We start from the raw sequence: 12,926 nt of genomic DNA on the forward strand, positions 1-12,926 counted from the left end.
AACACTCTTATTCAAGTTCGAATTTAAAGTCTCAGTTTTATAAAATGTATTTATAATTTCGACTTAATAGGGCTGGCTGACATTTAATATCGAATAATGTGTTTGTAAATATTTTTATATTCAGGTTGCATTTTGAAATAAACATTCTTCTTCTATATAGTAACAGACTTCTATATAAACATGTTTATAAGTAATTATGTACATGTAAGTGTTGTACCGTTAACTGCGGGTCCGACTGAACACTGCAAAGACCGGTCTTAGCGCACGAAAACCGACTTAAAGATGCTTTTCTCAAGATAAAATAAAGTAACAAAAATGGACAAGGCGTGCGAAAATGTATTTAATACACTAAATTAATTTTTAAAAAAGTAATTCAAGTCTTCGTGACTCGTGTCGGCAATTACATTAGTAACAGACCGTAACCACGACTTTGGGTACTTTCGTTGATTAGCGATAAGTTGTTGTCCGATTTTGAAGGGGAGGGAAATATTGAAATAACAGATGATTTCAAAACTCATCTTGACTTTAATTCTCGTCAATTTGGAAAGACATGAATTTATAGCAATTGACGAAATGATTTTTATAGTTATTGTCTATTGACAAAACGCTTGATTTAACGAGAATGGATATGGTAAAGATGATAGAGAACAACCCCACCAGGATGAAAACGTCAACTCCCCCCCCCCCCCCCCGTTTCATGACTGATGCAATAGACGGTTATCGCGGTGTATTAAATAAGTACAATACGCACACCAAGGATTTAATCATTTTGCATTGCTAATTGTGTTGGGTTAAATTTATTACTGTCATTCTAATTAGTGTAGGTCTATCTAAATCTAGTTGTGTAAATATTTGAACAAAATTTAATAATCACATTTAGTATCTTAAATAGAACCAGTTCTGGAAACTTAAAACTTAAACGCATTTAATTGCGTGGCAGGGTTCCTCGGAGAAACACAAAAAAAATCAAATTTAAAAAAAAAGTTATTAAAAATGATTTTAAATTTAAGTGAACAAGAGACTCAACACAAGGTGATATTTTTAAAAAAAGACCTGTAAGGCTTCATTGTTGATAGAGTGGGCGGCTTCTTTTGTCTTCGCACGGTTCGGCAATCCGTGACACATGTTAAAAACACAATTGACGTGACTCCATAAATTCAGTACGCAAAATAAAATGGCATTAAATAATTTAATTTAGACATTTTGAAAACAGTACATGTAGGTGTACAGTTATGATTTAATTCGTCTAATTACTAATCCGCATTTTTTTCGAAACCAAGGTTATATAATTATTCGGTATTACAATTAAATTACAATTAAACAAAAACAAAAATAGATAAAATTAAAAATAAAAGATAAAATAAGCAAAAACAAAAACAAACAAGCACAAAAACAAAATATTAACAAACATGATGTTTGTGTAGCTGGCATATGTAACTTTGCATACATGTACATTATGAGCTATTTAATTGGAGTTCCAAAGGAAATAACAAAAATACTATTTTCTTATACTGAATCTCACTGAACAGACTCTTGTTTAGTACTTGACGCAATTACTGCACATTACTGAACAGCTACTGAACATACTGAATTTACTTTGAAGCGGAGTACCGAACACACTGAACACGACCCGGGTTAAACGCACTGACTTTGCACTGAATAACTGAATTTTACTGGACAATTTTATGTTCAGTAAATTCAGTGTATGTTCAGTGCATTTTGGCCGTTTCAGTAAATATATGGCCTACTATTAAAGTCCTTGAATTCATCTGCTTTGACAGTTTTGTCGTTGATTAGGTTACCATTTATTAACGACGGTGGTACCCCTACATTTGTACTTGGCGTTGTTTATTGCCAGATATTCGATTGCATATGTGCTACCATGATTTCTTCAATGGGTGGTTATCTTTTAATTTACCTATAAGTTGATGTTGGTAACTCTGTTGAGCTTTTCGCCATGTAAAGTTACGAAGTTCCTTTCCTGGTTGTTTTGTCCAATCGCTTTCACGGTTTCTAGGTCGCACTATGAATCTGGCCGTCAATACCAGCCCGCATGGAAGTTGTAAAGGGACCCCTTTTTTATATTATTTTCAGCGACAGAGGAAGATGTGGAAATTCCAGGTGTTTTGGGAATCAATAGTCATTATTACGCCTAAACTCCCTTTGTAGTCCCAAGATGGACTAATACACCTTTGTCCCAGCCACTGACTCCAAATTTGGTACATTAGTGGTAAGGGGTGGGGAAGGGGGTGGCTTTTTAAAATTTTCTCAACGATTAAGAAAGGTATGAAAATTCCCAATATTTTAAGAACCGATAATCCTTAAGTAGGCCTTACGTCTCATTCCAGTCCCAAGATGAACTAATGCACCTTGGTCCCAGTCAACGACAGTGGAAGGTACGGAAATTCCTAATATTTTGGAGATCGTTAGTCCTTAGATAGGCCAAAAACTCGTCCCAAGATGGACTAATGGACTTTAGGCCAGCCACCGACGCCAAAGTTGGTACATAAATGGTAAGGGACCCCTTTTTAAAATTTTCTCAACGACAGAGGAAGAAATAGAAATTCCCAATATTTTTGGAAATTATAATCCTTTAGGTTACAGACCACCAATCCAACCAATGAGCATTTGGAACGTACGCAAAAATAGTCCTACGCAGAAATTACCCCTGTTCCTCATAGTGCTGTGAAAAAAGTTCTCATCTTATTTAAAAAATTTAAACAGTTTCTGAAAGGAAAAACATTTCTGTACATTTTATAGGTGCATTTTGCTTCTTGTGATGTGAAGCCTAATCCCCATAATGATTTTTAAATATACCCCTATCTTGTGAAAACACTGGGATTTCCCATTCTATTTATAGACCCTTCACTTCCGGTGACCAGTACTGCACTGCAAGTCTGCTAACCCCACATGCCATTCTGAGGATTGTGAGCTGACATATGTAGAATCATGCTGATATATAGTCCTCTGCAGGTTAAAGTTAAGGTAAAGTCCAGAGAAGCCATTGAATATTGTGAAATTAGCATAGAAGCCTATGGAAAGTGGAATTAGTGGTTTGTAGCCTTTATTAGGTCTTAAATCTCCCCTCAGTCATTAAATGGACTAATGTACCTATGTCCCAGCCACCGACACCAAAATTGGTACATATTAAGTTGTTAGAGTGGCCCCTTTATAAATTTTATCAACGACAGAGGAAGATATTAAAATACCTAATATTTTGGGAATCGATAGTCCTTAGGGTGCACTATACAGTTACATTAAGGCGCACTGTTTCACACACCAAGTTACCCCGGTCAAATTTGTTAAACTTAAAATTAAAAAATTGAAATTTGGTGGCTTTATTGATTAAATGTAGATAAGCATTTATACATAGACAAATGTATTAAATGTTATGGTATACAGGTGTAATTTAAATGAAAAATGGTATCCGAAACGATTCAGTCTCCTGCCGTATTCGTTTCTCTCCTCAGCATCAGATGGTTGATTTTCAAAATACCTTATTTCGAACGAACTTTTGGGACTAAAATTGTGAGAAAATGAATCGAAAAGAGTCTTATTATTTTTACCTTCTTTCCACCTACTCCATGCATGCTTTCATCCTGTGGTAGTGTCTAAATGCCTGATATTTTATAAAACGTAGTATTTGGCTGTTAGTTTTGGAAAGGCACCCCTGATTTGTACTAAAATTAAGTAATATTTTTTCAATATGTTACCATGGCTACTGGATTGTATAAGAATAATCACTAAATTACTTATAAATGACTTGAACCTCCACATGACAAGGATTTAGAAAATATGCACTTTCTTATGACAAAACACTAGAAATTTCTGTGTGCACTGCCTCAAAACAGCTTTATTTCAACAAAAAGAAACCAAATTTTCAGAAATGAACTAACTGTATTGTACTACCTTAAGTAGGCCTAAAATCTCATCCCAGTCCTAAGATGGAGTATTTGACCTTGGGCCAGCCACCGACACCAGAGTTGGTACATAAGTGGTAAAGGGATCCTCTTTTTATATTTTTTTTTCAGCGACAGAGGGGGAGGATGGAAATTCCCAATCTTTTTGGAATCGATAGTCTTTAAGTCGGCCTATTAGTAATATCTCATCGCAGTCCAAAGATGGACTAAAGGACCTTTGTCCCAGCCACCGACACCAAATTTGGTACATAAGTGGATAAGGGGGGGGGTCCCATTTAAAAATTTTCTCAACGCCAGTGGAAGATATGGAAATTCCTAATATTTTGGGGATCGATAGTCCTTAAGGAGGCCAAAAACCTATCCCATTCCTATGATGGACTAATAGACCATGGTCCCAGGCACCGACACAAATTTGGTACATAAGTGGGAAGATACCCCCCTTTTTTTTTTTTAATTTTCTGAAATGCAGAGGAAGATATGAAAATTCCCAATACTTTGGGAATCAATAATCCTCAAGTAGGCCAAAAATCTCATCTTAATCTCAACGGGACTTTGAGATCCTAAATGTTTTCGGAAAAGGGGCAAAAAACATGTAGAATATTTGTTTTATTCCGATTTTAATTGTTCTTTTTTTTTTTTGTTCTTTAGAGAATTTTGTAACAAATGTTTCCGCTGATTCCACGTATTTTGGAACATTTTTTTAAGTTATAGGAGGTAAAAGTATAGCAACGCCAAAAAATATAACTTTATTTTAAATCCGATTTTAAAAACCTTTTTTTATTGTTTCTTTATAAAAAAAATCTTGCCTGCATTAATCAATCAGATTTCAGATATCTCGTAAGGTTTTCAAGTGATACGGGACCTAAGAGGCGACATCCGGAAAAAATCATATTTTTCATTTTCTGTTCGATTACTAAAAAAAATAAGTAAATTCCTCATACAGACCCCTACCTGCATTTACAATCAGATTTCAGATATCTCTTACGATTTTCGAGCTTTAAGGGATCAAAGGGGAACACTCGGAAAAATCAAAATCCACTTTTTAAAAATTTTTCGTCCGCTTTAAAAAAAAAAAATTGGTTCCCTAACAAACTCCCAGCCTAAATTTTTCAATAAGATTTTAGCTATCTTGTACGGTTTTTGAGTAATGAGGGGCAAAAGGGGCCACACCCGAAAAACAATCGATTTTTTAATTTTTTTGTCCGATTGTGAAAAATGAAATTTTATTGCATTCCTCATAAAAATCTTTGCCTGCATTTAGCATAGAAATCTCTATGTTTTTACAGTTTTAATGGGTCAAGGAAGCTCTGATTTAAAGATATTTTACTTAACTCTTTATACAATACAGTGTGAAAACCATGTATCTATATAAATTGTAAGTCCTTATCTGGAAGTGTGTCAAGAACTAATGCAGTGCCCAACCTTTCAGGTTTCGAACATTGTGGTCGTATTATGGTGCGCTCGGTGAATATTTTTATTAAAATTGTCTAAAGGACAAAAGGAAGATATGAAAATTCCAAATATTTTGGAAATTGATAGTCCTCAAGTGGGCCTAAAATCTCATCACAGTCCCAAGATGGACTAATGGACCTTGGTCCCAGCCACCAACACCGAAGTTGGTACATAAGTGGTAAGGGGCCCCCTTTTTAAAATGTTTTCAAGGACAGAGGAAAAAAATAGAAATTCCTAATATTTTGGGAATCGATAGTGTTTAAGTACGCCTAATATATCATCCCAGTCCCAAGATGGACTAATTAAAAGGACCTTTGTCCCAGCCACCGGCACCAAATTTGGTAAATAAGTGGTAAGTGGGTGGGGGCATTTAATAATTTATTTTCTTAAGGACAGAGAAAGATATGGAAATTCCCAATATTTTGGGAATCGATAGTCTTTAAGTTGGCCTAAATACTCATCCCAGTCTCAAGATGGACTAATGGCCCATGGGCCAGCCAACAACACAAAAGTTGGTACGTAAGTGGTAAATTTTTCAGCGACAGAGGAAGATATAAAATTTTTCAATATTTTGGGAATCGATAGTCTAATGGACTTTAGTCCCAGCCACCTACACCAAAGTTGGTACATAAGTGATAAAGGGGGAGGGGCTTTTTAAAATGTATTCAACGACAGCGGAAGATATGGAAATTCCCAATATTTTTGGGATCTGTAGCCCTTAGATCGGCAAAAACTTATCTCATTCCCAAGATGGACTAATGGATCATGGTCCCAGTCACCGACACAAAAGTTTGTACATAAGTGGAAAGTAGCCCCCTTTTTATTTTCTCAAATACAGAGGAAGATATGAAAATTCCCAACAGTTTGGGAATCGATAGTCCTCAAGTAGGTCAAAAATCTTATCTTAATCTCAACGGGACTTTGTAGTCCCTAATGTTTTCGGAAAAGGGACCAAAAAGAGTATTTTTTTTTATTACAACCCATGTAGAATATTTGTTTTATTCCGATTTTAATTGTTTTTATTGTGTTCTTTGTAGAATTATTGTAAACAAATGTTGCCGCAGATTCCATGTATTTTGGAACATTTTTTAAGTTATAGGAGGTCAAAGTATAGCAACGCCAAAATATATAACTTTATTTTAAATCCGATTTTAAAAACCTTTTTTTATTGGATTCCTTATAAAAAAACCTTGCCTGCATTTATCAATAAGATTTCAGATATCTCTCAAGGTTTTCAATTGATAGGGGGCCTAATTTAGTGCCCAACCTTTCAGGGTTCGAACACAGTGGTCGTATCATGCTGCGCTTGGCGATTTTTTTATTTAAATTGTTTATAGGATAAAGGAAGATATGGAAATTCCCAATATTTTGGGATTTCATATTCCTTAAGTATGCTTACAATCTCAGTCCCTAGATGAACTAGCGGACTAATAGACCTCGGTCCCCCCTCCCCCCCCCGTTTTACTTCGAATTTTGTTCATTATTTCATTTTCGAAGTTTTTTATATTTATTTGCAGAAACGATACTAGAACTTACTCCTTTTTACAAAACGAGGCGAAGTACACGTATCTTTGGTTGCATTATAGGTCACCAGTATGTGGAAGCTAGCAGGGACCCAGGTGTTAAGTTCTAAGCCCTCTGTATAAATTGAACTTGAATAAAAGTAAGTATCAGAATGAACCAATTCGTTATTTTGACTGCAAGAAAATATTGATACAGATTTGTATTAGAAAAAAAGAATTGAAAAAAAGCTACACATATCTAATTCGTCATGCTCGAGATTTCAACTGGATACTAAAAGGAGTTATTTTGGTAACAAATTTGTATCTTTTGTCAAAATCTCTTCCTCAATACATGTACAACGGAAAGTTTGAAATGCTATCAGCACTGGAAAGTATCTTGAATAGTTTACGTTTCTATATATTCCAAAATATTTAAAGAGTTACCATGCAATTTTATATGCATCATATTATTGAAATCAAAGATCTGCCTATGTAACAAGTACATGTAACTTTTTGTTTCATAAATTTTATTCATTAGACTTTTTTTTCTACTCAAATATCCCGTAAAACATTTCACAAAGTTGGTACGGTACTATTTACAAGTACCCTTTCCCATGTTTTAAACCCGTGGGGAAAGTTCAAAGAAAAATAAATTTATTAACTGTGAAAATTTATGCCTACATCTTTAACACGAGTTGAATAAAAATCAGACCGGTGTTACTTCAACATACATGCATTAAAGTGTAATGTTTATTTTTGAGGATTTACAGCTCTGTCAACACAATTTATGTTGCACAAAAGAATACTTTCTTAATACAGTCATTTTGAACAGTGAAGTACATGAAAATTTTGAATCTTCCAAATAATTCAAAATTCCGGCAAATTTCATGCAGTGTACTTAATCATTTAAAAGACATTATTTGTCTTTTTAAGTTTTAAAAGAAATTTTGAAGTTTATTATTAGTGACCGAGTTTTTTTTTTTTCTATTAGCATAATGACCTTTAAGGGAGACAATAAGCGAAATTATCATATTTCCCAGGGTCAAAGTATTTTGTTTATTATCATTCAAAACTAATAAGATTTTGAATATTATTTATTATACTTAATAGTCTAATTCTTAGGGTTAAAAGATAATTCTCAGAGAAATATGCACGTGTACATGTTGAAAAAAGTAACTGCACGGGCGCTGATTCATAAGGGCCATAATCCCCCCTTTTCCCTTTAAGTTTTTTTTTTTTTTTTTTTTTTTTTCTGAAATTTTGACTTTTTAAAAACTCTACCGTACATAATTTTCTTACTTAGCGTTCTTATTATACCCCTAACCTGAAATTCTGGATCCACCTCTATTACTATACTTAACTTATTATTTTTTTCCATACTTCACAACATCATTACAAATGTAGAAGCACAATGTGAACAGATTTACACGTATGTTTTATCATTATTCTTATTTTATGCACGCAAAATATTAAGAATAGCGAAATCGAATTCGCGAATTTCAAATTTAAAAATTTGTGTTTGAACGCACCCAAATCTTATGAATATTCATGAATATTATTGACGGCGAAGTTATTGACGGCTAGCTTCCATGCGGGCTGGTATTGACGTCTAGCTTCACGCTGGTTGAATTTTTACAGTGAAATTTGTCGGATCGTTTATCATTTTCTTTAGGCTATAAGTGGTACCAATACATTTTCTTGGTTATCATTAGAATCACTAGTCAATATAATGTAATCATCCGTTGCATCATTAACGGCCGACCGCTACTCTACAGAACGTTTTATTTTGTTCTAAATCTCATTGTTACCTTGAGGTACAACATAAAATGTTCCATACAAACATTTTTTGAATTTTGATTTTTTCATCCTGTCATAGTTTTCCTTTCCTCTTTCGTCACCCCCGGACTTGACTTTTTATGAGCAACTCGGCGGGTGTTTCTAGAAAATCAGAGGACGCTTACCATACCGGTGTACTTGGTCCATGCTCTCAGTTTTTGGTGGAGTCCGTAACGGTTGTTCATTTGCTTTTGTTACTTTGTATGTATTAATTTAGTTACTTAATGTTCTTTGTTCTGTATGTCTGTTTTTTATGCTTCGTCTTTGTCCCTGGGGGTCTGAGGGTTTCAACCATGTTTCCGTACAAGACGATATATCGTAACTACCATATGCAGCTTAAATAAGATCCAGAGTTGATAATGAGCTCTGTATATTTAAACGTAGAAAAAAACATCGAGTTAAATAACATATCACACAGAAAAGAATACTTTGATTGACATTCAATAAAAATACATTCGCAAAAAGTTTATGATAAGTATAATATATCGCTCCGTTTATCTCAAAAAGGTGACTCTTTATTCAATAATAGCAGTATTATAATAGGTAATGAGTTTAAATTATAAAATACAAAAAACATAAATACAAGGAACAACCAGTAATGACAAAAGCTGTGCTGTGATTTAACGGGTTATAAAAAAGACCCACTCTAATCCTGTACTGTCAAATAATTATGTCACACGTGATCCATGAAAGGGTGAATATAATGAGTACAGAAGACCTTGATACGTGCACAAACTATTACTCTGAATGCAAAAGATGCAAATATATTTTTAAACATGGATTTACGTTGCGTTTCATCAAAACGAGGTAAGGAGTTATATGTAGTCTTTTTTGGGAGCGCAAAATTCATTTTGCATAGTAGAAATTTATGATCCATCGAAAAACATGACTGTCTTCACTAAAAGTAGAACATAGGGGTCAGACATAGTTTTTCACATATGCCTCCAAAACTGTTGATTAAACCAAATAGAACATATCTTTGGTCAAATTTTCGTTTTAATCTGTTAATATAAGGTCTCACTAACCACTTCTAACGTTTCCATTACTTTACAGGTTAAAAAATAACTTTCAATGATTCATTGTGAATTCCCTATTATCTCACAATTGAAGAGCTGAAATACCATGATTTCCCGCCATATTTCTGGTTCCCTGCTAATTCAATACTTTATGTGTTAAGTCTCATATTAAGTACCAGTTGTAGCATTTTCTTTCGGAACTTCTGTTGTGAGATAATAGGGAACATTTCAAAATATCCATAGAAACATGATGGCGGATAAACAATACGTTCAGTGCAAAATTCTCGTAGGAAAAATAAATTTTGAATTTTTTCAATCTCGGAGGTAAGAACGAGAAATAATTGTATGAGAATAGTAGTACAGAACGACATAAATAAAATTGCAAGTTTTTTAAAGGAACTTTTGAGAAATAAAAAAATAATCTTAAAAAAACTGCAAACAAGCTGTTCGAGTATAGTATAGACATGCTAAAAAGTGCGAAAGAATTATAGTTGATTAAATTAATAGGTTCAACGTAAACGAATAGTTAATGATTGACAATGTCGCAAGCGTGATACAAAACATTACTATGGGGAGAAAAAGAAACAAAATCATAACAGCGATTTTAAGATTAATGTCAAAATAAAAAAATACAATGTCTGCAATCAATTTTTTACATTGTTTTTTTCCAACAAGGATAAAGGCACTTTCACTTAACTGTAAAAGATTTAATAAAACACACTTTGTAAACCATCTAAAAATATTTTGTAACCATTTAATGGTGTCAATATTGTGAAAACTCGTTTCATTTCTTTTAAAAAGAATTGATGAAAAGTGTATAGATTTCCTACACACGAAAGTCAATTAATGCAGTAAAAGTCCTTAATTGTTTTATACAAAGTAACATCAATACTGAGAGAACTACACTAGTTAAACAGGCACCTAAAAATACATTACACAAACGCAAATGAGTTGAAGAAAACACAAAGAGAATGCTAGAGACAAAATTAATACGACCTTCAATATATCAATTGTAGTTGTGCGAAAACCGTGAACAGCCAATACGACTTTGTATAGACTTCGGAAATGTATATGACTTTACGTTGAATGAGTTTACCTTTAAATGAAATAGATAACTACCTCGACACTTTGCCTTTTTACACCATTTTGTCAACCCTTAACATTTAGAGTAGTTAATTATAGTATTGATCCAGTAAATGCACCAACGGCAGTCGTTGTGACCATTCAGATTTGTTGAATGCCAGTTGGCTTATGCAATGCTTGAACGAGCAATTGTTTTCTGACTGATATATTGTATTCTTCGACAATTCTAATGGGAACAATGTGTAATCTACCTTGATGACAACATTGTATCTCCAGATCGTTTGGCGAACACATTACCAAACTCAAAATAGGAGTCGGGCAGTGTTACAGATAGCCCCAAGAAATGTTTCATTTTTCACATATACGTTTCCTTCTTACATGTTTATGTCACATAATTATTTCTGGGGGCCCGTGCAGGTTCGGGTGTCGAAAGAATAGGTCTGCAGTAGCGCTAAGCTTGTCGTAAAAGGCGACTAAATAAAGCTCAGAAACCTAGCCGGGGGCTAAGCGCCCTGCTCACAAAGCAACTGGGATGTATGCCCAAGGTGGGGGAATGGGGTACCCCTGGCGTGTTACATGACCACAAACCATAGTGGTGCACCGTGTTGGGAAAGACGCCACGTTCCTCGCACGTTAAAGAACCCTACTGTGGTATTCTCCCGGAGTAGGAACCATAGGTCTCCGCCACAGGAGGCTAAATTGCCCGACCCTAACCATCCCTCCCGATTTCCAGTAGCAATCAAAATTTGTCGACCCCATTGTCCTTGTGTCCCATCCCTTTTTCATTTCATCATCATTTCATGTTCATTTTTTAACATCAATTTCATGTTCATCGTCTGAATATAGCTGAAATATTGCTGCTCGGACGTTAAACCCCAACAAACAAACGAACAAACCTGATTTTCAAGCATATCGTTTTTCAATTATTGTAAATATGATGTCCCAAATTATAAAATATTACAGTTAACACAAAATTTTCCGAAATTGAGCACTTTTGTCAAAATAATTTCAATTTTTTAGTGTCTCCTCCAACTTGACCTTATATCATCGTTTCATGTCCATTTTATCATCCATTTCATGTTCATCGCCTCATTATAGCTGAAATATTGCTGCTCGGGCGTTAAACCCCAACAATCAATCAATCCATTTCTAAAGCGACTTTATTGAAAGTCCACATCAATCAAGATATCCTTGGGTCACGTTGGCGAAGACCTATGAAAGAGTAATCGAGGGAATTAATATTCTAGTAGAAATCAAAAGAATGTAGCCCCGTGTGATTCCCGGCGTCAAAAGAATGTGCCCGCAGCAGCACTAAGCTTGTCGTAAAAGGTGACTAAATAGTGCTTAGAACCCTGGCTGGGGTCTAGGGCGCTCTGCCCACAGAGCAACTTATTTGTGTACCCCATGTGGTTGAATGGAGTACCCCTGGCATGTTACATGCTGGGATCGTAAGGACATAATACGAAAACCCTGACCGCAAACCATACTGGTGCAACGTGTTAGGAAAAATGCCACATTCCTCGCACGTTAAAATACCCATTTGAGGTATTATATCGGAGTGGAAATAATTGGACTCCTCCACAGGAGGCTAAATTGTCCGACTCCACCCACCTCTCCCTATATCTGATGGCATTTAATACTTGTCGACCCTATTATCCTTGTGTTCTAACCCAATTTTCATTTTATCATCCATTTCTCGCCTGGATATAGGTGAAATATTGCTGCTCGGGCGTTAAATCCCAACAATCAATCAATCAATCAATCAATCAATCAAAAGAATGTAAATCAGAAAAAATATACCTGACATGGAAAGAGAAATACACAACAACGGACATAAAATAACCAAAATAATACGTACAAAGTAACAAAAGTAAATGAGGAACTCGGACTTCACTAAAAACTGGGAGAATGAACTACTGCAGTGGTAGGATAAGCGCCCTTTGCTTTTCTGGAAACACCCGCCGAGTTGGTCAAAAGATGTCAAGTCCAAGGTAGACGACAGAGGAAAGGAAATTTACGAAACGTTGAACAAATCAATTTTCATGGTGTCGACCATGAACCTTCTGTAGTGATGACTTTAATTCTGTAGCAATATAACCCTGTTCAAGAAGCCTAAT

General features: G+C 34.9%; 2 protein-coding genes across 5 annotated transcripts in view; one reads left to right on the forward strand and one right to left on the reverse strand.

Moving 5' to 3' along the window:
• LOC148601200 (uncharacterized) overlaps positions 1–12,926 on the reverse strand; it is a 166,685-nt gene that overhangs the window by 20,988 nt on the left and 132,771 nt on the right. The window lies entirely within an intron of this gene.
• The window catches only part of LOC148601201 (monocarboxylate transporter 13-like), a 149,881-nt gene continuing 146,333 nt past the window's right edge, over positions 9,379–12,926 (forward strand). Inside the window, exon 1 of one of the 4 annotated variants that reach the window (XM_088556737.1) lies at positions 9,379–9,517. The gene's annotated coding sequence lies outside the window, so the exon portion shown is untranslated. Of the gene's footprint in view, positions 9,518–9,971; positions 10,051–12,926 lie in introns of those variants that run through there. The other 3 variants (XM_088556736.1, XM_088556733.1, XM_088556738.1) reach the window with 3 other exon arrangements.

The sequence above is a fragment of the Perna viridis genome, chromosome 12 (genome assembly GCF_037379345.1).
Source record: "Perna viridis isolate PV_CMFRI_1.1 ecotype Kerala chromosome 12, ASM3737934v1, whole genome shotgun sequence".
NCBI classification, from domain to species: Eukaryota; Metazoa; Mollusca; class Bivalvia; order Mytilida; family Mytilidae; genus Perna; species Perna viridis.